The sequence below is a fragment of the Amblyomma maculatum genome, chromosome 1 (genome assembly GCF_055883805.1).
Source record: "Amblyomma maculatum isolate TAMU_Amacu chromosome 1, ASM5588380v1, whole genome shotgun sequence".
Classification (NCBI taxonomy): domain Eukaryota; kingdom Metazoa; phylum Arthropoda; class Arachnida; order Ixodida; family Ixodidae; genus Amblyomma; species Amblyomma maculatum.
Genome location: NC_139344.1, coordinates 299,912,738 through 299,940,458, shown reverse-complemented (window position 1 = coordinate 299,940,458; position 27,721 = coordinate 299,912,738). Strand labels below are relative to the sequence as shown.

Genomic DNA, 27,721 nt, shown 5'->3' with positions numbered 1-27,721 from the left:
GCCTCGGCGCCAACATAGGAGGTAAGGGCTAGGTCACCGGGCTTGAAAACTTGACGGAGGTCAATGGTGGCCCGCGGCTTCACCACCACAATGATGCCTTCCTTCTCTAAGCGAGGCATCTTGCTTGGACGCCACAATGGCTTCTGAGCCAACAGAGCCCGTGCGCCGACATCGGCAGCAGGAGAATTTCGAGACGCCGCGTCTGTGCCGGCGGCGGCGGCAGCTGTCTTCGTGCGTTGGCCAAGCTTGCGCAACGCGACTAACGTGAAACGGCTCTCGTCAGAGATAGCATCCGACGATTCCGCAGCGTCTTGAGCAGCAACAGTCCACGACAAGGTAGGCGGATCGTAGCCCCGAAGAACGCCGGCCGACATGTTGACCGGCGGCCGCAGAGAGTCCCCGTCCAGGGCAATGTTGGCGCTAGCTCTCGTAAGGTTTAGCGGAGCTCCCACCAGGCGGAATCAAAACTTGGGCATAAACGCTCAAAAATGTCCCACCTAGGTGGACGTGGTATTTTCACAACAGCAGCCTCCGTGGCTTCTTCTCTACGATCGGGACGATCGCTCGGTGGCCCCGGGGTATGTTACGAACAAAGGAGGAAGACGGCAGTGGCGCGGGAGGAGCGCTCGCGCTAGGCCCGCCAACAATTCATTAAACATCATCTCACGGTCATCAAACATCTCTGTCCTCTGCTATCCTGTTTTCAACGGCTCTCCGCTTCGTAACAATATGTTGCCAGCTCCTTGCACCATCTACACTCCGGCTTATTCTGCCAGGTATATTTTACTCAATATATAGGGATTGAGGAAAGGGCGGGTCTGCAATCTTCGCCAGACGCATTCTTGTGTATTGACAAATTGCTTCTCTGCGACCGGATTAATCCTCTGCTCGAGTTAATAGTGACTTGTGATATCGTGAAAGGATGCCAGCGTGTATCTCGTGGACCTCCCCGGATCCGCTGGCTCACCTGCTCGGCTGACGAAACCTCGAGCATTCATGTGAGCCGCTTCGTCCCCTGGGCTCCCAGAGTGTGCCGGCACCCATATAGTTTTCATCACCCTAAACTTCGTTCCTGGGCCTGATTAAGCAGTGGTGTCGCTGTACCAAATATTCTGCCCCTATGGCTGAATATGATGTCAGCGATAGTATGAGCTGCCTCCTCTGAGGAGCGTATTCTGACTGATGTCACCGAGCGTCATCTAACTTCAACCTCTGCAAATTCGCCCTTGTCTGTCTACATAGACGTAGTTTCCATAGAATGTAAAGATCTGGCTCTTGCTTTGTCGTGCATTTTATTACCTTAAAGACCCCTTTCGGGGTATTACATAAGGGGTGGGTTAACAAATAAGTGACACTTATAATGTTCGAATATGTCAAGTTACAGGTGCAGCAAGAAGTTACAGCAATGACGTGGGGAAGGTTGTTCCAGTCGATGGCTGTTCGGGGAAGACATGAGCCAGCAAATGTGGCGGTTCTACACTGGTCGTGCAATATGAAATTTTTATATACCTTCATGATTTACTGGATGTATATTCTTGGGCTAAGACTTTATGTACAACCCTTTATGCTTTTCTCGCCTCACCTGAGCTTTTAACTCCCCGGCTGGAACCTCAACCCCAACGCCGAGTTTCTCCAATATGTCCCTTCCCGCTTTTGTTTTCGAAAGCCTACAGAGTTGCATCCCCAGGTGCGCCTCCCATAATTCTTTCAGGAAGGAGAACCCGAACGAAGGGCTTATTAGGGCAAACTCGCTTTTGTAAACAGAGGAAATGTTTCATTTATTTTCCCGTTGTATATTGCAAGTGGCAGGTGCCGCGCTACGTAGCTTACTTTTTAATGCCGAAGCATCATATGGCTGGGTCCTGTCGGCAAAATGTGTCCGCAAAACTTGTCAGCATGCAAACGTCGCCCCATATGGATGAATGTGGAACAGTTTAATGGTGTTGAGAAAAACCCTAATGAGTGTGTGAACAGCAGCGAGGTTGTGTTATTCAAAAATCCTGTATCAATTTGACACCAGATTAGCTATACCGGTTAATAGTACATGCTGAATCGGTATGAAACCGGCCGGAGCTCTGATTCCGGAACATCTTGCTTGGGTAGGAAGCCTTGATTTCTGAAAAAAAAAAAAAACTGGCTCTCAGCTAGAAACCTTGCACAGATATACAACTTATCAGGTGTATGTGAAAAGGAGAAATAAAACTACTGAAAAAAAATTGCTGTCGCACCATAATAACTAGAGTCCTTCCGCACTTAACTGAGCTCTATATCCACCACATCGCGACGGGTTTTTAGCAAGGTAATTATTACACGCGTTTAAATGCAGGAAATTGCTGCATACATTATTTACAAAGTAATCAATCTGTAGCCGAACAAGCTGAATTGAAATACACAACACCATACCTCCTATAACACAACTCCACTAAAACAGCGGCAATTAAAGACAACACATATATCAATAATGGGAGCCAGTCCGGTTGATATTGACTATCTTCATAAGTATCCCTCAGCTGGTGCACCATCTGGCCGAAAGTAGTACTGGGGATAAACGAGAGGCTCAGCATTCCGGTAAAACATGTGCGCTTTCCATAATATGTGCAGTAAAAGGAGGAAAATCATGTCAAAGGGTACATGGTCATGTTAGATGGTCATTAGATAACGCACGCTTTGAGACTTCAGAACAAACTCCTTCTTCGCTGTTATTTATAGAACGTCCCAGAACAACTACGCTTCTTTGAAGGCAATGAAGCAGTGTTCGGTGGTTTCAGGTGTATCACATAGCCGCCAATCAACAGACAAAGCAAAAATATTTTTTTCTAGTCACATTTTAAAAGTAGAACTTGGACATATGAAGATTAAGGAAAAACGTTTGAGTACAATGCGAAATCTGTATTTTACGTACTGTTTTCAACACTTGACGCTCCATACAATTAGAGTAGAGAGAATGATATAATGGAGGCGGGAACAGCATAGATATGAAATCTTTGTATAAATTATACATGAAACAAATAAGTACTCATAAGACAAACGAACTGCCAAAAAACGCACTGAATCATAAACTGCTGTCATAAAACCAAATAATATGGGAAAATCGGTAATACTAGAAGAGACCACTGAGTCAGGAAGAAGGTTCACAAAGTCAGTCTGCAATAACGCTGTGATAATTGGATGGGTGCTATTACGAAAACGAAAAAACGAGCAACTGTCTCACATTTAGGATGCGTCGAATCTAGTCCGCCAGCAGAAACAGGCGTGAATATGTTTTTGTGCTGCATCGGCTCAAAACTGGAGGACGATATGAACGTCGCAAACGTTCAGTGATAGCTTTGGATGCAGTGCGTCGCTCAATGGCGTACCTGCAAAACTTAATACATATTGGTTGCTTTAAACATTATTTTTGCAGACCTGAGCTCTTCCAAAAAGTGATATGCGGTGCGGAACAAACGTCTGAGCATGGCTTTGAAGGGTCGGGACCCACTTTCTCCAGTACCGCCCACTAGACCTGAATGCATAAAGAGGACCTCCAAGGTATTTGGGGCACAGGAGACCATTCAATACCAGCACAATGAGTCGACCTTGATCACTATGAACCAAACCACAGACCCGAACTTTTATAACTATTCATTTGAGCGCGAGAGATAATGCCAAACTGCTCAATACAGGTTATATTTTTTTCAATACTCGGTTTATGAATGCAGGAAAACGCCAAATCATCGGCGAAAGCAAGCATTTTGACTTTATGGCTAAAGACAACAAAACCACAGATATTGCTGTTTCAAAGTACACTCAAACAAAGTAGCGCTAGGTAGAGGCAAAGAGCAGCGTTGACATAGGACAGCGTTGCTTCACGGATGATCGAGGCTTTGAGAGGTGACCAATAACAATCAAACAAGTGGAACTGCTGTGACAAAGTTGCACCCGTTTGAGTACGGTTGGGGTCGCTTGTCGTGGCGGAGGGGCTTGCGAAACTCGATGAAGTCGTGAGCTCTGCTTTGTAGGGCCACCCAAGATAGACAGGTCACGGCAGAGAGTTCTGACAAAATGTGATTCACTGGAGAAGGTAATGGCAACCCACTCCAGTATTTCCTGCCAAGAAAACCCTATGGCCAGTCACAATACCATTATCGATATGGCGCCGGAAGATGAGCCCCCCAGTTTGGACGGCGTCCCACATGTTACTGGGGATGAACAAAGGGCGATTCCTAGTAGCTCCAGGACGAATGAAGCGGCTGGGCTAAAGCCAAAAGGACGCTCAGTTGTGGATGTGTCGGGAAGCGACCGGAAAGTCCGATGTTGCAAGGAGATATATCACATAGCAACATGGAATGTAAGATCTATGACGCAAGGTAAACTGGATATCGTCAAGCGAGAAATGGACAGATTGAACATTGATATCTTGGGTATCAGCGAGCTCAAGTGGACCGGAATGGGAGAATTTAACTCCGGCGACCATTATGTCTTTTATTGTGGGCACGAATCCAAGAGAACGAATGGGGTCGCTCTCATAGTAAACAGAAGAATGGGCAAAGCAGTGCTAGGGTACAACCCCAAAAACGACCGCATGATTTCACTTCGGATCCAAGGTCACCCTTTCAACATAACAGTTATCCAAGTCTATGCACCGACCACTGCTGCTGAAGAAGCTGACGTTGAGAGATTTTATGCGGACCTACAATGCCTTTTAGACCGCACCCCATCATCAGACGTCGTTTTTCTCATAGGAGACTGGAATGCTAAGGTCGGGAGTGAAGAAATATCCGGAATTACAGGCAAGTTCGGTCTTGGTGAGCCAAATGAAGCTGGGCAGAGGCTAGTAGAGTTCTGTCAAGAAAACAACCTGACCATAGCGAATACTCATTTTCAACAGCACAAGAGGCGCCTGTACACATGGATTTCACCGGACGGTCTGTACAGGAATCAGATCGATTATATTATTTGCCGGCAGAGATGGAGAAGCGCTATACAAGCAGTAAAAACAAGGCCTGGGGCCGATTGTGGCACCGATCATCAGCTTCTTGATGCCAAAATTAAGCTTCGATTGAGGAAAACGCAGAAAACTAGAAGGCCTTTCAGGTATGAACTGGATCAGATTCCATTAGAATATGCTGTGGAAGTGAGGAATCGATTTCAAGAATTAGATCTAGAAGACAAAGAGCCCGAAGAGATGTGGACTGATGTTCGTGATATAATACAAGAAGTTGCTACTAAGGTAGTTCCAAAGCAAAAGAAATGCAAAAAAGCAAACTGGTTATCTGAAGAGGCTTTGCAAATAGCTGAGGAAAGGAGGATGGCAAAAGGTATGGGGGAAAGAGAAAGATACAAGGTTCTCAATGCGGATTTTCAGAAAATAGCAAGGAGAGATAAGAATGCCTTCCTGAACATACAGTGTCAAGCAGTTGAGGACAACAGCCAATTAAGGAACACAAGAGCTCTGTATAAGACAATCAAAGATATCAAAGGAAGCTTCTGTGCTAAGCTGGGCGTGATAAAGGACAAACGAGGCAAGGACCTCACTGAAGCCTCAGAGATAAAGAAGAGGTGGCAGGAATACACAGAAGAACTGTACAAGAAGGACCCGGATGTGCAAACCCAACATAGGACGGTTGTGATTACTGATCTCGAGCCGGGCATCCTGAAGAGTGAAGTTGAATGGGCCTTAGCCAGCCTTGCTAAGAACAAAGCTAGCGGAATTGATGGTATTCCAGCTGAGTTGCTCCAAAACCTCAACCACGACGCTGTTAACACACTGCATACATTATGTCAAAAGATTTGGACAACCCTGCAGTGGCCACAGGATTGGAGGAGGTCAGTTTACATCCCTATTCCAAAGAAAGGCAGTGCCAAAGACTGTTCCAACTACCGCACGATCGCGCTTATTTCGCATGCTAGCAAGGTGATGTTAAAAATCCTGCAAGGTGGGCTGCAGGATTCTAAATCTCATCAATCAAATCTATCAATTAGAATCAAATTCTAAAGTTAAAGCTCAGCTACTTTGGTCATCTGATGAGAAGAGAGGAGTCGCTGGAGAAAGATTTGATGTTGGGAAAGGTTGAGGGTCGCCGGAGAAGGGGTAGGCAGCGAACGCGATGGTTAGATGGCATTCTCGAGGCATTGCAGATGAAGCTATGTGATGTTAAGAAGATAGTGAGAGACCGGAAAGCGTGGCGTGACATGGTCCATAGGGTCACGAAGAGTCGGACACGACTGAACGCCTGAACTGAACTGAGGCACGCTCGAGAAGAGAAAATAGAAACGAAAGCCGGACACGATCAGATGCTTTCGCAATGTTAATCTGGACCACAGCAAGCTGTTCAAAAGAGCCAGAGAAAGATTCGAAAATTGTACGTGCAATATGTTTGTTACTTTGCATAGAGCGGCCCCTCAAACCACAAGTCTGATGACGGCCATTGAGAACCGGCGTTGCATGCTGTAGATAATTTGATGCAACTTTCGCGAAAATTTTAAGTCCACATTTCCCAACGTGATAGGCCTGTAGCCGTCCAATGAGTGCAATTTTTCTTTGTACTAAATCTTTGGAATTAAGACTGTGATTTCTAGTAAACGACTGAGAAAGGACCTCTGCTAGTAAACTTAAAACGAAAGTCTCAAGCAGGACAGGGCTCAGCAAAGATTTAAAAGCTTTGTAAAATTCGCATGAAATGCCATCAGAAGAAGACATTTTGAAAAGACGCAATTGGTCAGCTTCTTGTTCTTTTTCTTCCAACGTGATAGGGCTATTAATAACAACACATTGAAGATATTATATAGGTTCTGTAAGGGCTGTGAAGTAAGCTGGTAGGTCCAAAACAGCAGTAGCAGGAGTGTCACTGAGCAGTGCCGTGTAATAGCTCACAAACACGTAGATCACATCACACATTTGTGTTCCAAGGGTGCCATTGGACATCATTTTCGGTATGAGCTTGGCAGTAGCGTGACGGTGTTCATGAAGTAGAGCTTGCGGCGTAGGATTTTCACAGTGCAAAGCACGACTCGTACGAGATCACACTAGGCAAATTGTGGTCATTCATCATCATCATCATCAGCCTGACTATACCCACTGCAGGGCGAAGGCCTCTCCCATATTTGTCCAATTAACCCAGTTCTGTGCTAGCTGCATCCACTTGACACCTGCGAACTTAACCTCATCCGCCGACCTCACTTTCTGCCGCCCCCTGCTACGCTTTCTTTCCCTTAGAATCCAGTTTGTTACCCTAAGCTACCAGCGGTTATCTTATCTTTGTACTACATGTCGTGCCCATGCCCATTTCTTCTTCTTGATTTCCACTAGAATGTCAGTAACTTTAGTTATTTCTCTGACCCACTCTGCACGCTTCCTGTCTCTTAATGTTACCCCTACCATTTTACGTTCCATAGCCCTCTGCGTTGTCGTCAACTTAAGTAGAACCCTCTTGGTTAGCCTCCGCATTTCAGCCCCATATGTGAGTACAGGTAAGATTCAACTGTTGTACACCGATACCGGTAAGCTGCTAGTCATAATCTGCGAGTGCTTGCCAAATGCGCTCCATCCCAATCTTATTCTTGTTATTTCCCTTTCATGGTCCGTATCTGGGGTTACTACCTGTCCTAAGTAGACATATTTGCCTACTACATCCAGCGCTTCGCTACCTAACGTAAACTGTTGTTCCTTCCCGAAGCTGTTGAACATTACATTAGTCTTCTGCATATTGATTTTCAAGCTTACTTTTCTACTTTTCCTGTCTAGGTCATCAATCATCATTTGCAGTTCATCCCCTGAGTTACTTAGCCAAGCAATGTCATCAGCAAATCGCAGATTACTAAGGTATTCGCCATCTACCCTTATCCCTAACTGCTCCCATTACAAGTCTCTGAATACTTCCTCTAAGCAAGCTGTGAATAGTACTGAGGAGATCGTGTCTCCTTGCCTAACACCTTTCTTTACGGGAATTTTGTTACTTTCTTTATGCAGAACTATGGTTGCTGTGCAGCCACTATATATATATATATATATATATATATATATATATATATATATATATATATATATATATATACATATATATATATAAAAGTGAAAAATTGCTTCATACTGTTTCCAAGTTTATTTGTAGTCGACGTTTCGGCAGGAGCCCTGCCTTTCTCAAGACTGATGGTACATGATTCTTGTTTGTCTTCTTTTGAGGTTTTCGCTAACAGATGCGAGGGCCAAGCAAAAGAAGTGAAGGTTTTTACGAGAAGTGGGATGTGGAGGGTATCAAAGAAGCGAGAAAAAAAAAAAAAAGAAGAAGGAACCGAGGAAAAACTGTAAGGTTTTTACGAGAAGTGGGATGTGGAGGGTATCAAAGAAGCGAGAAAAAAAAAAAAAAGAAGAAGGAACCGAGGAAAAACTGTAAAGGGATAATGATTGATATATATGTATAGCATTAAACTTGCAGGGCTCGTAAGGACGACATTGCCCCAATGTTTTCATTTATCCCAGTATATATATATATTCTAGCACTTTCACGTACGGCTCTTCTACCCCCTGATTTCGCAATGCCTGCATCAAATTGTGGTAAAGATGCTTTTTAGATGAGATCAAGGCCATTTATGTCCACTGGGTGTAATATTTGGGGCTCTCGCATGGGGTCTGGTGTAACGCACTTTCCCGGTTCGAAAATATTTCATGGTATGTTACAGGTACGGAGCACTGCTTCAAAACTGCAATGATATAAGACCACCGGAGTAACTAATGCGAACGCGGGAAGTCGCTAACAAAGAAGTGGGGTTGTCTTGATTTATCAGTGTTCGACTGTATTCAATTTGTTCCTTGTTGCTAATGTCTGGTGTGTGTTGCGAGCGCAAGCCATGTGAAGGGTTAGGCTGCTGAAAAGTCAAAGATTACAAGCGGTTTTTGTCTCGGGTTGGGTAGAACAAGTCGCACAAATCACTCAATGAAAAGTGGACTACTTGGTTTGGCCCATTTATTTTTACAACAAATAGTGTGAAGGTATACGTTGTTATATAATCAAAGCAACCACTTTCTGGGTAGGTTTGCCGAATTCGACAGTCTTATGACCTCCCCCAACTTTTGGTGTCGTCTATAACATGAAACGGCGAAGACTGAAAGTTTCCGTTGCTAAAGGCTGTGGCTTCATTTATCATTTTAATAGTTGGATTCTCAGTGGAATACGGAAGTGCTATAACACATAAACACCTGTACAAGAGCTTGCTTTATGTAGTGTTTCCCATTCCCGTGTGTCGCTCTTTGCACTGTAGAGGAGAAGGTAAGGACGTCTTAAAAAGAGTTGAAACGATGCCTCCACGATCGTCAGCAAAATGTCCTTTCTTTGTTTTACACAGTGTTACATTATTGGCTTAACCATGGCTATCGGGAAAAGCTAATTTTACCATGCACTGCTTGATTAACATAAACCGTAACCATGGGCCATATTCTCCTTGACTGTTGGGTTGCAGTAATCCCCTGGGTCGCCTTGCACAGGACATTAAGAAAGGACCTTTCAATCGCGCCGTATGGTATACAGCTCTTGCCTGTCCACAGGGGTGTGTCATACGGCTTAATCATGTTGATTTGCCTCCACAGTGTGGGGAAGAACAGAATGGCTTTGAGACACGCTAACATGTATGCTCACTCTGCGAGAGGGTATTTCATTGAGAGCATTACTAATATCAAGTAAAAAACCCGATGAATGCCAGTTTTGATCGAGCTGGCTAGCCAGAACTTTACTGAAAGACTACACCTCGGCGGAAACTAGTTTAGTGAGTAATATTCCTCATTACACAGCATAATTTTGGCTATTTCTCACTTTGTATCTTTTTTATGGTTTAGAAATTGTGGTCGAAGTTCAGCGGCCGTTTTTTAAACACATTGAATTTTTTCTGGCAATCAAAAGTGGTCTCATATGTCCCGGTTAAGAAGTGCTTGAGAATGGGCTAGTTGGAACATCTCATAAATGCTGCGCTGCTTGGTTGTACACGGACAAAAGAACTGGAAAAACCTCAGCGTTTGTCCAGTTCCTTTGTCCGTGTACAACCAAGCAGCGCAGCATTTATGAGAAGATGTCCCGGTGCTTTATAACGCATCGGTGTTTTTTGCAGCGAGACCTCAGCACGTCCCATTTGCTGGTGCCCGATGTGTTATCAACGTCTTAAAACGCATGTAATCTTTCTTCATTTTTTGCCTTTATTAACCTGAAGGCATAAGTGGGTATTATATATAGGCAGGGGGAAGCATCGAGCAACGAAATCACTGAACAGAACACGACAGTAATGTGGCGGCATAAAAAAAAGTGGCTATAAGGAATACATCGAATACATTTAGGGGGGGGGGGGGGGGAGAATCGAACAAAAGATGCAATGAACAAAGTACAGCAGTAATGTGGGGAGCCTCGAACAAAAGATGCGATGAACAAAGTACAGCAGTAATGTTGCAATGTAAGAGAAAAAAAGCGCACTTAGGAATGCACCGAAAACAAGCATATAACATTTTAACTGGTGATACCAATAAGGGCAATTAAAATATGCTAAGGAAATGCGCTACACATAGGCAAAACGAAGTAAAAAGAAAACAAAATCTAGAACAAACGAACCCAAACGTGAATATTTTCCACTAGGTCGTTAGGCTATGTTTCAGTACTGAGATAAAGTTATCATGATCAATGGTGTTAACTACAGAACAGGGCAGGAGATTCCATTCTCTTAACCTTAGGTGTACAAATTAAAATCGGCCGGCTTCGTTTCATGCTAGTTGGTGTTATATTTTTTATCGTGATCGAAGGAATGAAATGTACGTGTAGCGGATCTAATGAACAGTTCGTAGACGGATGTAGGGCTGTAGTATTTAGTTTACGAAACAAAAACGCAAGCCATGATTTCTTACGTCTGCTTTCTAGCATTTACAGTTTAAGATTCTCTTTTATTGCAGATATGCTTGGATAGAGTGAGCACTGACGTGTGATTTAATCGACTGGCTCTCTTTTGAAGTGTCTCAAATTTAGATGAGGACTCCAGATGAATGACGCATGTTGAAGCTTCAGTCTCACCAGTGTTGTATAAGCAATACGTCGAGTATCTGTGTTAGATTTGAAGAGAGACTGACAGATAAAACCCAGAGTTTTATATCACTTACAAAAACTGGTGTTGAAATTCTGTAGCATTTTTTGTGAAGTTGCCTCAATAAGCAATATTTAAATGCTGTGGATATTCTGTGGCATAACCACACAAGCTACGCCACAAGCGAACACACAAGCGTAGCCATGCGGCCATTGCTAACGCAATTTAGCAGGCTTAACCAGAGCTAAGCCGCTGCCAATTTTTTGTTGATGAACACTGAGCATGTGTCGAAAATTGGCCTATGTGCTTCAGTTGAAATTTCGTTGTGAATTTTTGTGTTTATTTTCTGTTGATTATAGACTGAATACAAACATAAAAGCAATATGTGGTTTATGTGTTGGGTTGAAATTTTGTTGATTATAGACGGAATATAAACTTGAAAATAAAATGTGGTTTATGTGTGTTGCTGAATTTCTGTTGATAGACTGAATATAAACTTAAAAGTAACACGTGATTCATGTGTTGACTTTCAGTTGTACGTACTCGATTTCGATCCAGTACACTCTGTGCTTCCTGAAATACCTGTACTAGTGACGTGAAGCAAAGTTTTTCAGACTGACCAGATTTTATTTCATGATTAATAGATTTTTCAGTCTAGCAGGGAGGCCAGGCTGTTCTTTATGTGGCCCACAGAAGCAGCCAGGTACTTGGTGCACTTGTAAGCTGTAAAAATAGGGTAATGAAGGTGTCTTAATTTTTCTTAGCAAAAGGCAATATGAAGAACACATTCCAGCTCATAAGCATTGTAGTGCACAGAAACGGAGTTATAAGTGGCAGGGTTGAAGATATTATTCTAGCACGACACATGCATCTTGGTGCATACATGAGGCTGGCCGCCCATATTATAGTCTGATACAACTCAAAACTGAGGAGCAAATATCCATTAAAGGAGGCCCTCCATCCTATGGTGTTGACTGCGATTGTTGTGGCTGATCTTGCGGGCAGCTTATTTTGTGGCGGTACAGCGGAAGCTAGGCAGAAAACGGAAGCAGTCGCTTTTTTTACCATGCCATGGCAGATATTGTTTGGAGTAGGGGTGTGGTGGTGTGAAGGCGGGAGTTTGAGGGACGGAATACAGTATTCAGTATAATTTCACGCTATGCGGTGAACTACCACATCACGTCACATGAACCAGTCAGCACCATGGGATAGAGAGCTTTTTTTGATGGGTATTTGCCACTTCTTGAGCTGTAGCAGCATATAGATAGCACTATGTACACATTTTGAACCATTTAAACTTCTCACAGACACAAAAAATTGTTAAAACACAGTGCGCCTCATACTGAATACAAGAAACACCCTCACTGTCAAATAATCTGACCCAAGTGATGAATTGTAACTGAACCACAGACCATGCCCACAAAACTGGCAGCAAATGACTAGGTTAAAATGTTCTAAGAACACTCAGATGCATTCTCCCAAATAACCATTCAAATACTGTCTTGAATTACCGAAATGCATCATGCATAGGACCATGAAATCCAACAGACAGAGCATAAAGATGTTCCATAACATTTGAGAACAGCATTCTCTCTTCAACTGCTAAACATTTATTTTCCTCTGCAGAATCCCAAGCAGTTTCATGCAGATTTGAATTGCAGTCCTGTTTCCTGTAAAAACTAACTCCGCTATTGTTTTATACAGTGAAAATTTTGCATCACAAAGGACTGCTGCTCAGAACATCAAGTGCTTTCCATATCTGATAATGATAGAACCCAAAATAGTCCGATGATCTGCAGCTGTGAATAAACACATGAGGTGGTCATTTGGGGGATTACTGCCACCCAATCAGCCTCTACCATAACAAAGCCAAGAATGTTGGTGTACAAAGCCCTTACTCTAAGCAAGGTGAAATCTATTTCATCCTGCGGTTCAAATAACATCACCAACTTTCTCCATTACTGCTGCAACCCACATGCATGATATCACACCCACTGACTGCAGCAGAATGAACAGAATGAAGTGCAATGTAAGTGCCATGAAGTTTGTTGTTGGCTAAGTCTACTACATCAAAGGTGCATAAGCAGATTATACAAATAAAGTTCTACAGTTAGTTGCCATTATTTCCCTCTTTATTCATATTTTTAAAATTGTTTATGACTTATAAGCATGCAGTAACTTACATATGACAGCTTCCAGGTGCACCAAATTGAGCGCCTCTTTCACAATGCGATCCTTTTGGTGTTGTTCACACCCCATGCAAAGATTTGGTCTTTAGTTTTTCTGTAGCAAAAAGGTTCAACAGGGGTCTGGAAAATCTGCCAGCACTTATATGGCCGCAAGGGTGCTCAAGGGGCTCCAAGAGTACCTTGTCCAGCAGGGCCCCACCTCCAATGTCTACCTGCAAGAGCAGCAATTCACAAATAAGCGGCATCAGTATAGAAAACAGTGACAATTAACTATCTGGCATATTTTGCTACTGGCTAAATGACACAAAGCTCAACAAAGCCAAAAATTATGCTTTCAATCATGCGTGCAACACAAGCCATATGTAACCCTTCTGACTCAGCAGAATTCCAAATATCTTGAAGCTTAGAGGAACTCTGGTCCTCTCCTTCCCAAGCTTCTTGCATTTCCAAGTTTCTTTGCAAGAAGCTTCCCAAGCTTCCAAGAATGCTATAAGAGTGTCGCTATATGGCTAACAAAATCCCTCCAGTGCCAAGATTTAGAGAAAGGCTCTGCAAATGGTAATGCAAGATTAAATCAGTATTCATTCCCCACTAAGCTGTTATCACATAAAATGTACATAGGGCAGCACCTGGAATAGTTAATATCCCCTTCAGTCCTTAAAAATTAACTGAAAATGCACAGTTCATAAACATTTTGTATTTTCACTTTACTGATACAAAACCTTGCAGCCAAGAGTGGCTTAGTCAAGTAGAGATTATTGCCATTCATTCTCTGGCATTCTGCAATGGCTTTCTTTAACTTTTTTTTATCTACAATGCATGAATAGCGGTCTATTTCAGGACATTACATATAGCCAGAAAAAGGATGTAACAAGCCCAATGAAGATAGTATAATATGCACCCATTTGCCAATTTGTGAAAGGTAATAGCTAACCATTTTTCTAGCAACCTGACAACTGTTTGACAGTTGAGACAGGCACAGTGAGAAAAAAATTATCTCATGCCAATCTGATTTTGGCAATCCACGTCACCTGACTGGCCCATCTAGGGTGACGATACCTCAAAAAATGAATACTTAGGGGCATAGCCATGGTATGTCTAATGCACATGCAATATAAATGGTAATGTTCGGGCTGTCAAGGCAGCGGACACCTATCTAAAGTTCACAGAGATTAAGGGGCCAATGCCTCTTCATTCCCACAAAGGACAAATGCCACCTGGACATGAGGCATTTTAATCGACTTCAGTTTGAAAATGAGTGTTCTGTTAAAGCTGGGTCATGGAAATGGCACATGCTTTCGGAACAAAGCCTTGCATATTTAGAGCCAACCGGCCACACCACAGCTCTACTGGATGCTGTGGCCCAAAGTTAAGAGACCCCCGGCATAGGCACTCGATAGTGACTAGGGATTACTCTCAGCTAATAGGTCTATGTCAACTTCACAATAATCAGCTGATGCCAATGGCTAGATGTCCTTTATGAAGAACAAATATATCTTGACTGTCTTACTCGAGTTGCATCAGGCTCTAGATAAGTCTCATGGCCACCTCTATTATTAGAAGTCCCCCAATATGTACGCAAACTTTTTTATGGCCCCTTTCCATTGCTTGTTTATGGTATGTAGCACAGAATTGATGTGTTTACCATTAGCTGTTTCCCTGGGACCGAATCATGCAGTCAATTTAAAAACTATTTATACAACATGCAGAGTCGTCCAGTAAGAAAGCGTACAATCAGGTAAAAAAGCATGAAATAATTTCTATTTCTTCATTAAATTTTCAAATGAATTTAAGATACAGCAAGAGGAATTCTAGCTAGAAAATATTCCTAGAATAAGTGTGCTTGTTGCCTTATTTTTATGCTGAAAGCTCAAACTGTCTTCCCTTTCATAATAAGTGACACTGTACAATGTATATTTTGTATGCCCACACATACCACATTGAAGATAAAGGCACCGAACTATGGCTTACCAGCAGCTTTTTGAGCTTCCTCAAGGTGTTTTACGAGTTCTTCTTTCTAGGCTGCTACTCCCCAAAGCTCTGCTTCTAGCTACTTCAGCCACGAAAGTCACAGTATGTGTCGCTCTGAAAATCATAAATTAAAAAGTATAGCAATGCGTGCAACTTTGTGGGCAGCAGAGACAAGTAGATGAAAGTGCTGCTTATCCAAGCAGAACAGAGATGTGGGGCAGTAGCACTGGAAGAGTTCAGGGACACAGGCTGCCGCGCAGCCTACTACTCCTGTACAACACACAGTACGCACTTCTTTTACGGACTTCTCACGCTTTCAGTTGCACTGTGTTGCACGCTGCACTTGGCTACTAATACCCAACATACTTTCTTATATTTGCATGGAGTCTGCTGCCTTTAGAGACAGAAGTTCTTGTAGTTCTGTTCACACAGGGAGCCTCAGTCACCAAAGTGAGATTTTTCCTCATAATGAACATATATGGTTTGAGCAAAAAAAAAGGCAGACATGACATTTTTTTTCACTGTAATTCTGCTTTAGAATAAATACGCAGCACCATGCCTCGCCAGTCGCGCTCCATTTCCTTCCTCCGCCGCTGCAGCTTATAGCTTCTCGGCGCTTCGGATCTTTGGCTCCCGAGGCCTCTTACAAGGATGTCACCTCACTTGCACCTTGGTTCCCGGGGCTTGTTGCACCTTCGTTCTCGGGTTCTTCTGTATGAGCGTGTGATATAAATGATTTCTCACACAGATCCTATAGTAACACATTTATCATATAGATGCTATAGGTATATCGCACAGTTCTCTGATCTCATACAGTTGGTGATATCATATGGTGTGCAATAACTTCCTACAATCTTGATTTGTGTGGGATAATACAAATATTATGCACCCTTTTATTCGGCAGGGAGTGACGACGCCCCAGAAATTACACCGCCGCAACGCACCACGACTGCATCAACGTCGATGCAAGTAGACTCCAAGCTGAAACGAAGCGAAGTGACAATGGTGCGCCCCCGCCGCGAACTTAATACACTACGGAGCAAAGATCGGACACCAAGCATCATGTGCAATGCAAGGACGTGAACAAGCGTCCTTGAAGTTTCTGTCGACGGTCGCACAGTGACTGCTGTTGTATGTCAAGGGTCGGTGCCGTTTGGACCACCTTCTGGAAAGACGACGTCCGACCAAACTGAAGCGAGAACAGTCAGGGTTTTAGTCGGCGTAACTCACGGCTCCGAGTCCACCAGATGAGAAAGGTGGCCTTATGCAGTATTTATAGGCATGGTACAGGATCGAACAACATCGGCACGGGGGCCTAAAGCTACTGGCTACCGCGACTGTCTTCGCACCGCGCCAGGCAGGGAGAAGCCGTCACGTCCCCCCTGGACGAGGAGCACAACACGCGGTGGACTGTCACGACGGTCTCTATGCAACCGGCCGAGCGCCTTCTTTTATGGGCCAGAAACCCGTTGGGTTTCGAACTATCCGATCCTGGCACAGTAGTTGGCGGCGGGCCAAGAGACCCAACAGCGAGCGCGCTTGTCTCCCGTCGCGGATCTGTCGCGGCGCGAAGGGGGAGAGGCGGCGGAGCGGGTCGCGTTAACTCGGTTGCAGGGGGTAGGTTAATTCGCTTGACCCGCTTATCTAAAGGCATGTAGACGCTGTCCAGTTAGGGAGTCTAGTTATGGGGAACTCTGGGATATGAAAAAGCCTCTGGAGCAGTGACGACTGTCACTCAAATTGAATGCTTTTTAGCGCTCATCAACGATAAAAAATAATCAGAGCTCTCGATAGTAAAATGCAATGGGATCAAAAACGAGTAAGAAACTTGCACAATAACTTCGAATCCCGATGCTGCGCTCTGCTACAATACTTACTCACTAGAAAGCGAGTTTATGTAGACACCAACCGGGTCGAGTAATGGTGACCTTGCTTACTCAACGCTGATTCAACCCGGGGCTGTCGAGTCCATGTATACAGGGCTATTGTACTTGTAATTTTAGGTGAACTCTGAGTTCGTGCATTGCACAATAAATTTGATCGATATTGGTGCTTTTTTGCATATGTGCTGTTTTGTTCTGCAAACAATACTATTTCTCCAGACACAATCTTATTTTCAATTTGAGTACAAAATATTGTCCATTTTTGAAAAAAAAAATAATTTGTGAGGCTGTTAAGAAATTTTGATTTTGAAATAAATTCACAAAAAAGCAACATTTTATAGATATTGAAATATAAAATTTGTGCGAAACAACTTTTCAACTCAGGATTAAACTGGTGTTTCAAGGAACTTGTGATAGGGAGAAAATGAAAAATCGCTGTTATGCTAGATGTATCTTTTTTTATGATCTCATAGTCACATCAAGCATTGTATTTTAAGGTGTGCTTAAGCAATGAAAATAATATTTGGCCTCAGATATTGAGGCAAATTACTGTTCTCTATCCCAACAACTACTATGAACTGGTTTGAAGAAATCAGATGCCCGAGCACCACACCTGGTACCTGAATATAAAATTACCCATGTATGCCTAACTGAAAATAATCTTGCACATGGAAGGTTGCCGATGGTATGGCCTTATGATTAGCTGTGACGAGGGAAAATGCATACCTGGTAGGCTGTTAGCTGATAAGGAAGTAAGATATCATTGTACTCAGATCTAGCATATTTTTCTGCCTATGCAAAGTAAATTTCTAGTACTTGCTCCATTGCTCATTGCAGGCTGACCGTAATAATTTTAGCTCAACAAGCATGCACTTTCTGATTAAGAGAACTTCTTGTTGGACTTGTTGGTGTTTATTCAGTTTAAATTAAACGCTCCAAAACAATGCACGCACACAAGAAAAGAACGGGACAGAGTGCCACTCACAACTGATTTATTGTGCAGAACAAAGTACATATATATATCTCACTGCCGGCACATGCGCAAGGAACGCATTCAGCATCATGTAGTTTAAGATAAGCTATGTTCAAGAAATGCTTTCTCAGGGAAAGAGGCTGTGGTATGAGGCATGGGCGACAAATCATAAAATGTGCCAAAGGGGTTGTGTATCGAGTGCCCCTCTCTTGTGGTTGCTCCTACATCGGAAAACCCGGCCGATGTGTTAATGAGCGAATCCAGGAACATGAACGTAACATAGAGCAAAATAAAGATGGCCCCAATATTCCGAAGAATACCAGATCCTGCCCTTCAGGCACTTGTGAACCATGTGTTTCTGATGTGCTCATTCTTGCAAGGAGTGGCAATACGATGGCCAGAGAGCTAATTGAAGCGTTTTATATCGGGAAAAAAAAGTAATTTGTGCGTTAGTGACGCGTCGCTCAATCTGTATAATGCTGAGAAAGCGTTTCTTGAACATATCTTATCTTAAACTACATATGCTGAATGTGTTCCTTGCGCATATGCCGGCAGTGAGATATATATGTACTTTATTCTGCACAATAAATCAGTTGTGAATGGAGCTCTGTACTGTTCTTCTTGTGTGTGTGCATGTTGTTCTGGTGTCTTTAATTTATAATGAGCACTGTATGAAACTTATTCCTTGGTACATTACAAGTAAGGCAATTGCTTATAGCAGAAAGCAGCAAGCAATAAAAGCTGCAAAAACTACAAAGCTGGAACTTGAAATGGTACGGTTATTGTAAACCACACAGGTGGGTCTCATTCTTCACTGACCTTGAGAATATTATATGCGTACACAGCCTTGAGAATATGTGCGATGACACATCTCTCTCAAATAGCGGATTGAAGATAGCTTGATTGATTCTGTCAGGGCAATCATTTCTTTATTCTGGCCGCAGTAATGTATGTGTGCCTGCAAATGGTGTACTGCAGAAAAATATTTTTTAATGTGTTCTTTAATACTTCAGTTTGACTTTACTATATCGGAGTTTTTACTATATCCGAGTTTACTATAGCGGGGTTCTGTATTTTGTAATCAATCGTATAGGGCACCCAGCCTTCAAATATGTGTTTGGATAAATGTTGAGAAGGTGAGTTTGGATCTTATGGTGATATATGCTTGTTTTATGTGCGGATGTCATTTGTAAGACCCACGGGCCAATCTCCTCACCAAACGTTCCTGAATGGTTGTTTCCTGCGGGGTGTCCAGCTTACTACCTGGGCCATGCGCTTCCCCCGCCCCCTCAACCTCATCACTTGATCCATTGACCCTTCACTGCCAACTACCATGCTCAACACAGTCCACTGCCATTTTCCATCCATGATGGACACTGCCGTGGAATGCACCTATGCTCAGCCTCCTATTCCTGCAACACCTCTCGCACTACAAGGTTATAGTGCATCAACCCTGCTCCCCATGTCCAGCCACTTCCACCATGACCAATGCACACTGCACCCCATCACCTCTCCCTGCACTACCTGGTCATGAGCTGTTTAGTGCCCGGTTTCCAATTACACCTACTAGCCCCTCCCATATTAAACCTGTACCTAATGCCTCCTGCACTGCATTTTGGCCCTCTGATGCCCTTGTGGCATGTACATGTATATGAGCTCTCAATAAAATGTTTTCGGAAAATATTTTGCTTGCCTCATTTAATTGCGTGGTTTTTATGGCTCCGTAGGGAGATGACATGCAAGGTGGCATTGTGAAATGACTGCATAAGAAAACGACAATTGTCACACTGACAATTAAGCAAATGGCAGCAGTAAGAGCAAGGGTCAATTAACTGCATAGCTAAAAGTGGCTTAACAGTGGCAGTGCCAATGCTACGTGTGCCTATGAATACTTGTAGCATGCCAATAAATACCAATATGTGATACTAGCGGCACGACCGATTTATTGCCAATGTCACATATGCCAGTGAATACTACTGGCATGCCAGTATGTGACAGTAGGGGTACGGCCAGCTGATAGCCTATGTTGGCAGTACCAAGACAGGTGCAAAGTTGGCATATAAGCCGGACCAATATATAAAAATGTAGTAATTTCTCAAAAAACCAGTGTTACGCCAATGTTGGTACCAATTTTTGTCGACGTTGGGCCGGGGTTGGTGCGATCTTGGTGTGCTGCCTGTGTGGTAGTGGTAGGCTGTTCTGGGGCTTGCAAATCCGACTGACAACAGGCAACACTCAACACAGGCAAGTACCCTCGGTCACCCGTCAAACACCAGACAGGCAAAATTTCAATTTCACTTAGCAACATTGTTGTCCCCTTTTTGCTCCCATTACCATCATCATCATCATTATCATCAGCCTGACTATACCCACAGCAGGGCGAAGGCCTCTCCCATATTTCTCCACTTAACCCAGTTCTGTGCTAGCTGCATCCACTTGACCCCTGCGAACTTCTTAACCTCATCCGCCCACCTAACTTTCTGCCGCCCCCTGCTACGCTTTCCTTCCCTTGGAATCCAGTTTGTTACCCTCAGCGACCATCGGTTATACTCTCTTCGCACTACATGTCCTGCCCATGTCCATTTCTTCTTCTTAATTTCTACTAGAATGTCGGGAACTTGAGTTATTTCTCTGACCCACTCTGCACACTTTCTATCTCTTAATGTTACCCCTACCATTTTTCGTTCCATAGCCCTCTGGGTTGTCCTCAACTTAAGTAGAACTCTCTTGGTTAGCCTCCACGTTTCAGCCCCATAGGTGAGTACAGGTAAGATGCAACTGTTATATACTTTCCTCTTTAGAGATACCGGTAAGCTGCTAGTCATAACCTGTGAGTGCTTGCCAAATGCGCTCCATCCCAATCTTATTCTTCTTGTTATTTCCTTTTCATGATCCGGATCTGCGGTTACTACCTGTCCTAAGTAGACATATTCGCCTACTACTTCCAGTACTTCGCTACCTAATGTAAACTGCTGTTTCTTCCCGAGGCTGTTGAACATTACCTTAGTCTTCTGCATATTGATTTTCAAGCCTACCTCTCTACTTTTCCTGTCTAGGTCACCAATAATTATTTGCAGTTCATCCCCCGAGTTGCTTAGCAAGTCAATGTCATCAGCAAATCGCAGATTACTGAGGTATTCTCCATCTACCCTTATCCCTAACTGCTCCCATTCCAAGTCTCTGAATACTTCCTCTAAGCAAGCTGTGAATAGTACTGGGGAGATTGTGTCTCCCACTACAACAAGAGATAAGTGCAGGATGCAGCCCGCAAGGTTCAAACAACAATTTTGCACAAAACGATACATTAAATAGCAGGAAGAATTAATAATCAATAATGGAAAAGAGCTCGCTTGAAATCATTTGGACCGTAAACCACAAGTGAGGAAGCAAGGAGGTCATTCAATTTTCCCCGATCTGTCTACAACATTACAATTAGTGACGAAACGCTCGTCGGAGGTAGCTATGTCTCGAATGCATGACTCAAAGCACCCGAGCTCGCATTGTGTCATCGACTTGTCACCACCACGGGACAATATTGCAGGCACTGTGTGACAGGTAGTTTTTTTTTTTTCAGGAGTCTCCTAATTTGTCAGTCAATACTCTATTTTGACAGAAAGGGGCCGCTGGAAACGCAAGCGGTATGCAGCGTTGAATACATCAGAATAGTCTGATAGTGATGATCTGAGCTGGGCCTCCCTACCACCTTTTCAGCCAAGAAAGTAAGGTATTACATGTTTTTGAATAACACTGAGGGAAGGCTAGTAATGTAATTCGTTAGGGTGCTAATTTCCTGTTGCAGAACATCTTAAATCGGGGGGTTGGGACAAAGGAATCCAGAAAGTTTTGTGCGAGACACTAAATATTGCTGCATAGCGTAAGTCATGTTGTATTCGGAACTGAGCTGTGAATATAGTGCGAAAATTGTTTTTCTCGGTTTTTTCTAGTTAGCTTAAAGCCCCTTTATTGTCAGGCTTGAAAGCGTAAAAGCCAGTTTTTAATTGACCTTGGGCAGTGTGTGCATCTTCCACGTTCTATTGAAGGTCGCTCTGGATGTGGAAATATGGCAGTGTGGAGCATGTCAAAATAGAAGGCTTGAGAGTTGTACAACAAGGGTAAAAAGGATGTCTTACTGAGCAGCACAAAACACTGAGCCAATAATGGCAGGTAATGACAGAGACTCTTGTGCATTTAGGAATTAAATGCTTAGATTTTCTAGATCGCAGAAGGTTTTTGGAAAGTGTGACAAATCTTGTGCATCTTGGCTTTCATCTCTTGACTCACATGGATGCAGAAAAAAGAGGGTAAGTGTATGCGTGTGACCTCAACAGGCGCCCAGGGTCAATCAATATTTGCGGACAGTAGAAAGACTATGAGCAGATGTGCTATTTATTTATTTGCTGCCAAGCATTGCCAGCTTAGGCGTTACAGCGGAGTGAACGGGACGAGGTTAGGAACCCTGCAAAGGTTGTGGAAAATTCTTGGTATGTCCCTGAACATAGTTTCAGAACCATTTTTCTAGATCATGGTGTGTACGCATCAAAAGTGGTCTCTCATTAACACTGTAAATATTTCAGTGTGCCACCAACATTTTTGGGGGCCTTGGACTTTCAAATCACGTTCTAATAATTCAAGATTTTATTATATTCATCGTAATTCAACAAAATTCTTTCAACTGTTCCTTATGTAAGTGAAGGAAATATGGTAAACCAGTAAATTTTTTGTCATTCTCCTCATGTCCATAAAATAGGATAAAAAATAATTTGTGGTTAACACAGTTCCGTTTGTAGGGCCCGTGGCGCGCCGCGCATTCGAAGGCCGCGCCACTTCCCAATGCTCCCTGCGAGCTGCCTGTTTCCCTCTCCCCGCTTGTAAGGCCGCAGTGAAAAGCTACTCGCACGTGGAGTCGAGCTGGCGGTCGAACCCCCCACGCGCCGAGGCCAAGGAGCGAGCGCTGTTGTTTTTTTTTTTCTCCTTTTCTCCCCTTCTCTTGGGCGCGGGCGCGCGGGCGCGCGGGAGGCTTGGTTTGTTTCGCCCCTTCGCCCCGAGGCGTCGCCAAGAAGCGAACGGCAGACGCATCCTTATCAGCCGGGAACAACAGCAGCACGCTTCTGCGAACCACTTTACGGCCAGCTCGTCCAGCGATGTCCCGCCGTGGCGCCAAGCATGGGTGCAGGGAGACGCCGTTAATGAAGGTTTCTGCACTGCCACAAGTGCTCACTAAATGTCCTGCAGAAGGCGACAATAGGCGCGACCCTTGCCCCCCCCCCCCCCCCAAGTAAGCAATCGGCCCAGCGGCCTCCCGCTGTGTCGCGAGACATTGGGTCCGAGCAACGGCGACTGTACACTGCTCGGGGACATTGCCGCCCCCCCCCCCTTTTTCCTCGAACCGGACGGCTGGATGGCCTAGTCTCCAGATCCCCCGCGGCGTTTCTTTCACAAAGGCGCCAGCTGCAAGGTCGCGTCGCAAACACGCCGGGGAGAGGAAGGAAAGACAGGCGCCGTGTGAGAGGGTTTGGGGACCAGCGAGTGGAAAGAGTGTGTGTTTTGAATGTTGTATTTTTATTTGGCGTAATTAAGGACCTGGGTCCAAGATTATTCCCAACCCACAGGGGTTGTGGCATGTTTTTAAATAATTTGATTGGCTGCTTCATTTTCGGGGCGGATCACTTAAGGTGACCGCCCTTGGGTCTTTGTTGATGTCTGGTATCAAAAAGCGGTCCTCGGACCATGTTCTACAGTCAAGATTGAGGCTCCGTGCTTAGCACGTATTTACACCCCCAAGGCTTTAACCAAAACGCTCGGTAGGAAAGTAAGGGCCTGTAAAGTGACTTCTCTGTGTGAGAGTCTTCATTTTCTTTTAAGTTACAGTTGTCTGTGTGACTTGTTGCTGTAACTTTGCCTATGTATACTATTTTGCTTCTGTAAATATATATCTCCTCCTGACCATCATCAGATCATCGTCTTCTGCTCCTCTACCTGCCGAAGATAGTAAAAACATCACTGGCGCAGCACGACAGGGTTCGGCAACCAGCGACCACGAGCATCACCCAGAGCACCCAGGCCCTGGGAACCCACTAGGCAACAAGCGTCCGCACGTCCAGCCAGAAGCAGCAAGGTGATCCAGGCCCCGAACCAGAGGCAGCGTTCTGGGGAAGGACTCCGACGAGGCTGCGGCACCAAGGGACGGATGCCCCAACTGGCGACACCAGCACGGGTAAGCGGGATTTCTTGCGCTTTGTTGAAGTGGCTATGGCTCAAGTGTAAAGTGGCGTATGGTTTTAACACGGAGCATGATGGCGAGCGTAGGCGAGAGAGAGACAGGGGGAGATATAACAGATGACAGCGAGCAGTCGCAGCAAGCGACAACTCAGCCTATAGCAGGAGCGCTACGTGAAGTAGCGGAGATGTCGGTATCCGATGCGGTTGCAATTCGCCGCATGGAACTAGATTTTGAGCTGGAAAAATTGAAAATTCTTTCACGGGAACGCCTAGAGTTACAGAAACTTGGGCTAGATCCAGCGGTTGCAATGGCGATAGCGGGAAGCAGGCAGACGTCTGTAAGGTCAGACATTGACGATCAGCGTCGAATGGGGCCCGATCCAGTCTCCCAATGCGCTAAAGTCCTTAAGGGACTGAAGCTGCCGTGTGACGCGTACGTGCCGTTAAGGTTCGAGGAAGTCGAGAGAATTTTCACGACGTACAAGGTGCCAAACGAAAGCCGCGTTCACTTAATCATGCCAGCAGTAGCTGAGCGTGTCGGGTACCTTCTCCGTAACCTCGGGGACGATGAGTGTGGCAGCTACGAGTCGGTAAAAACAGCCGTTTTAAAGGAGCTGAAGCTTAACCCCTCAGAATACCTCGAACGCTTTGAGCGCGCGACGAAACGCCGCGATGAAACTTGGGCGCAGTTCACATCGCGCACTAAGACGTACTTTCAGTACTACCTTCGGTCACGGGACGTAGAAACCAAAGACGACCTGGTATCATTGACCATCGCAGATCGCATAAAGGGTAGCTTGAGCCCTGAGGGCTTAGAGTATGTGCGCTTCGTGAGGAGGAGAGGTGGCTAAAACCGGATGAAATATCCGACGTTCTCCAAACGTTCGAACAGGCTAAGAGCAAGCGGCGCGCAGCGAAACAAATTGTTGTGTATGCGAAAAAACCGAAGGGACCCCCGCAAGAGGCGAACAATGATAGCAAACGGCCAATTCAGTGTTATGAGTGCCGCGCCTCTGGCCACCGAGCCAAGGAATGCCCTCGCGCTTCACAAAACGTACAGAAGGAGAAACGCGCTCGAGCTCAAAAAGTAGCTGTAGCCAACGTAGAGGCATGCGAAACACCGGCGTCAGTAACCTCCCAGACAACCCTAGTAGCAGAGATGAAAACGCCCCAGTCATTCGACGAGGTACGCAAATCGAAGCTACAGCAGGTGGAGATTGAGTGCGCAGGGATACCGGCGACAGCTATAATTGATACCGGTAGCGAGATAACCGTGGTTAGGGAAGGCCTCGTGCCAAGTATATTGCCGCGAAACCTTCAAAACAGTATATGTTGTTTTTTAACAGCCGCCGGCATACAGGCTTATCACTCTTATTCTGGACAGCGTATCCGTTCCATAATCTTTGTTTGTTAATGCTCGATGTCGCGAGTCACACCTTTATCAGTTTTGTTGTAGCGCAAGATGCACCGAGATCTGTCTCGAAGGTTCCGGCCACTCGAGTGTCTTTCCACAATGTTCCAGCCCGTGCTGGTAGCTGTTTGCGACGTTATCTAGATTGTTCTGTGCAGCCTTTAAATTGAGCGTTGCCGAGTGTGACGAGCATTCTTTGTTCGACGATCGACCAGCAGGTTTGTTGCTATCGCCGCCGCCGAGTCGCTTAGTTCTTTTGCGGGCGCAACTCAGCCCAAATAAAGAGTTTCTTTAGTGCAATCATCGACCCTTCATTTGTGTCGTCGACCTCGTCACCACTACGTGACATCTGGTGGAGGTGCTGCCTTTGATCCTTCAAACGAAGACCCAAGCCGTGTTTCTGGCGCCCTGGAAGACCAGCCCACAGGTCACCGAGCCAGCCGCCGACTTCAAGGCCTACAACCCGAATACGGTCTGCTGCCTGACCCCATTCGATCTCGGAAGGCATCAACGCTGACAATGGCCCAGCCTACAGCACCGGTTGTTTTCGTCCAGCCCCGTGAGCCCCCCTGCTTCCATGGACGACCGGATGAATATGCGGGAGACTGGATGGACCTTTTCGATCGTGTGGCAGAATTCAACGGCTGGAACGACGCCGCGAAACTAAGGCGTCTACTTTGTTCTTCAAGGACATGCCCGAGTTTGGTTCGAAAATCATGAGGCAACTATGAAGGATTGGGAGACTTTCAAGGAAGCGTTTCTGACTGCCTTTTCAAGCGTCGTCCGAAAGGAAAGCGCCCAGGCCCTCCTTCAGTCAAGACTTCAACTCCCTAGTGAGCCTGTCTTGGCGTACGTTGAGGAGATGAAGCGCCTCTTTTGCCGCGCCGACACTAATATGACCGAAGGTGAGCGAGTCAAACTTTTATTACGAGGCGTTAAAGAGTCGCTCTTTGCGGGTCTTGTGCGAAACCCGCCAAGAACTGTGGCGGAATTTGAAACGGAGGCGTCTACTATCGAGAAGACGTTGGCCATCCGAATGCGCCACTACGAACGACCACTTCAGCCGGACTGCTCAACCCACTACCCCAGCGCATCTGCAAGCGGAGATAACCTTCGAGACCTAATCCGGGAGATCGTGCGAGAGGAGCTCCGCCGATTGATGCCATCATCGCAACAACCCCAGGTGGCGACGCTCGCGGACATCGTCCGTGAAGAAGTCCAGCAGGCGCTGGGCGTTCCTCAAGTGACGGCTGCGACTGTTCCAGCTCAAGAGGCAACAGCGATGAACTACGCTGGTGCATTACGTCGCCCTGCGCCCCGACGTGATGACTTTCCGAGCCCTCGCCGCTACCGTCCTGTTCATGAAAACCGCCCCTTGGCCCCCGCCCGCCAAGCTTACCAACAGCCCCCAAGCCCCAGGAAGTGCGACGCCTGGGGGACAACAAACAACCGGCCATCATGTTTCCATTGTGGTGAGGCAGGACACATCCTCCATCACTGCCCGTACAGGTGGATCGGCCTCCGTGGTTTCGCTGTCGCCGCCCCACGACCCCGTCCTGGCGAGCGACCACAGGAAATCAGTGACTTCCTGCGTAGCGGAGAGCACTCGTCGCCAAGGCGTCTGTCACGCTCCCCATCACCGTACAATTCCCGATTTGCGTCGCCGGGCCGCGGTTATGTGCAAGGACGGTCTCCTAGTCCCCGTAGGGGAAACTAAAGGCAGCAACCTTTGGAGGTGAGGTTGCACAACGGCGAAAAGACGAAGATCCTCCGCCGCCGACGAATACTAACGACGACGCAACCATTTCATCGCCGCTCCACACGACAACATCGACGCCAACACGACCAGAGTGCAAGAACACATCGCCGCCCAGTGAAGTAACAACGGTATGCCCCGGCCATGACCTGAAGAAACGACAGTGCCGAGATCGGACACTAAGGCCCACGTGCAATGCGAGGACGCGAACAAGTGACCTTGAAGTTGATATCGACGGTCGCAGAGTCACTGCCCTAGTAGACACCGGAGCTGTCTATTCAGTCATTA

At 45.4% G+C, this 27,721-nt stretch overlaps 1 protein-coding gene and 1 long non-coding RNA gene across 2 annotated transcripts in view; both read right to left on the bottom strand.

Annotated features, from left to right (window-relative positions):
- LOC146206901 (cubilin-like) overlaps positions 1 to 27,721 on the bottom strand; it is a 324,785-nt gene that overhangs the window by 251,713 nt on the left and 45,351 nt on the right. The window lies entirely within an intron of this gene.
- On the bottom strand, positions 11,638 to 13,418 carry LOC146206902 (uncharacterized). The gene is made up of 2 exons (XR_014703298.1): positions 13,215 to 13,418; positions 11,638 to 11,754 (listed from the first exon to the last, which is right to left on the bottom strand). It is a non-coding gene; the product is annotated as an uncharacterized LOC146206902 (long non-coding RNA).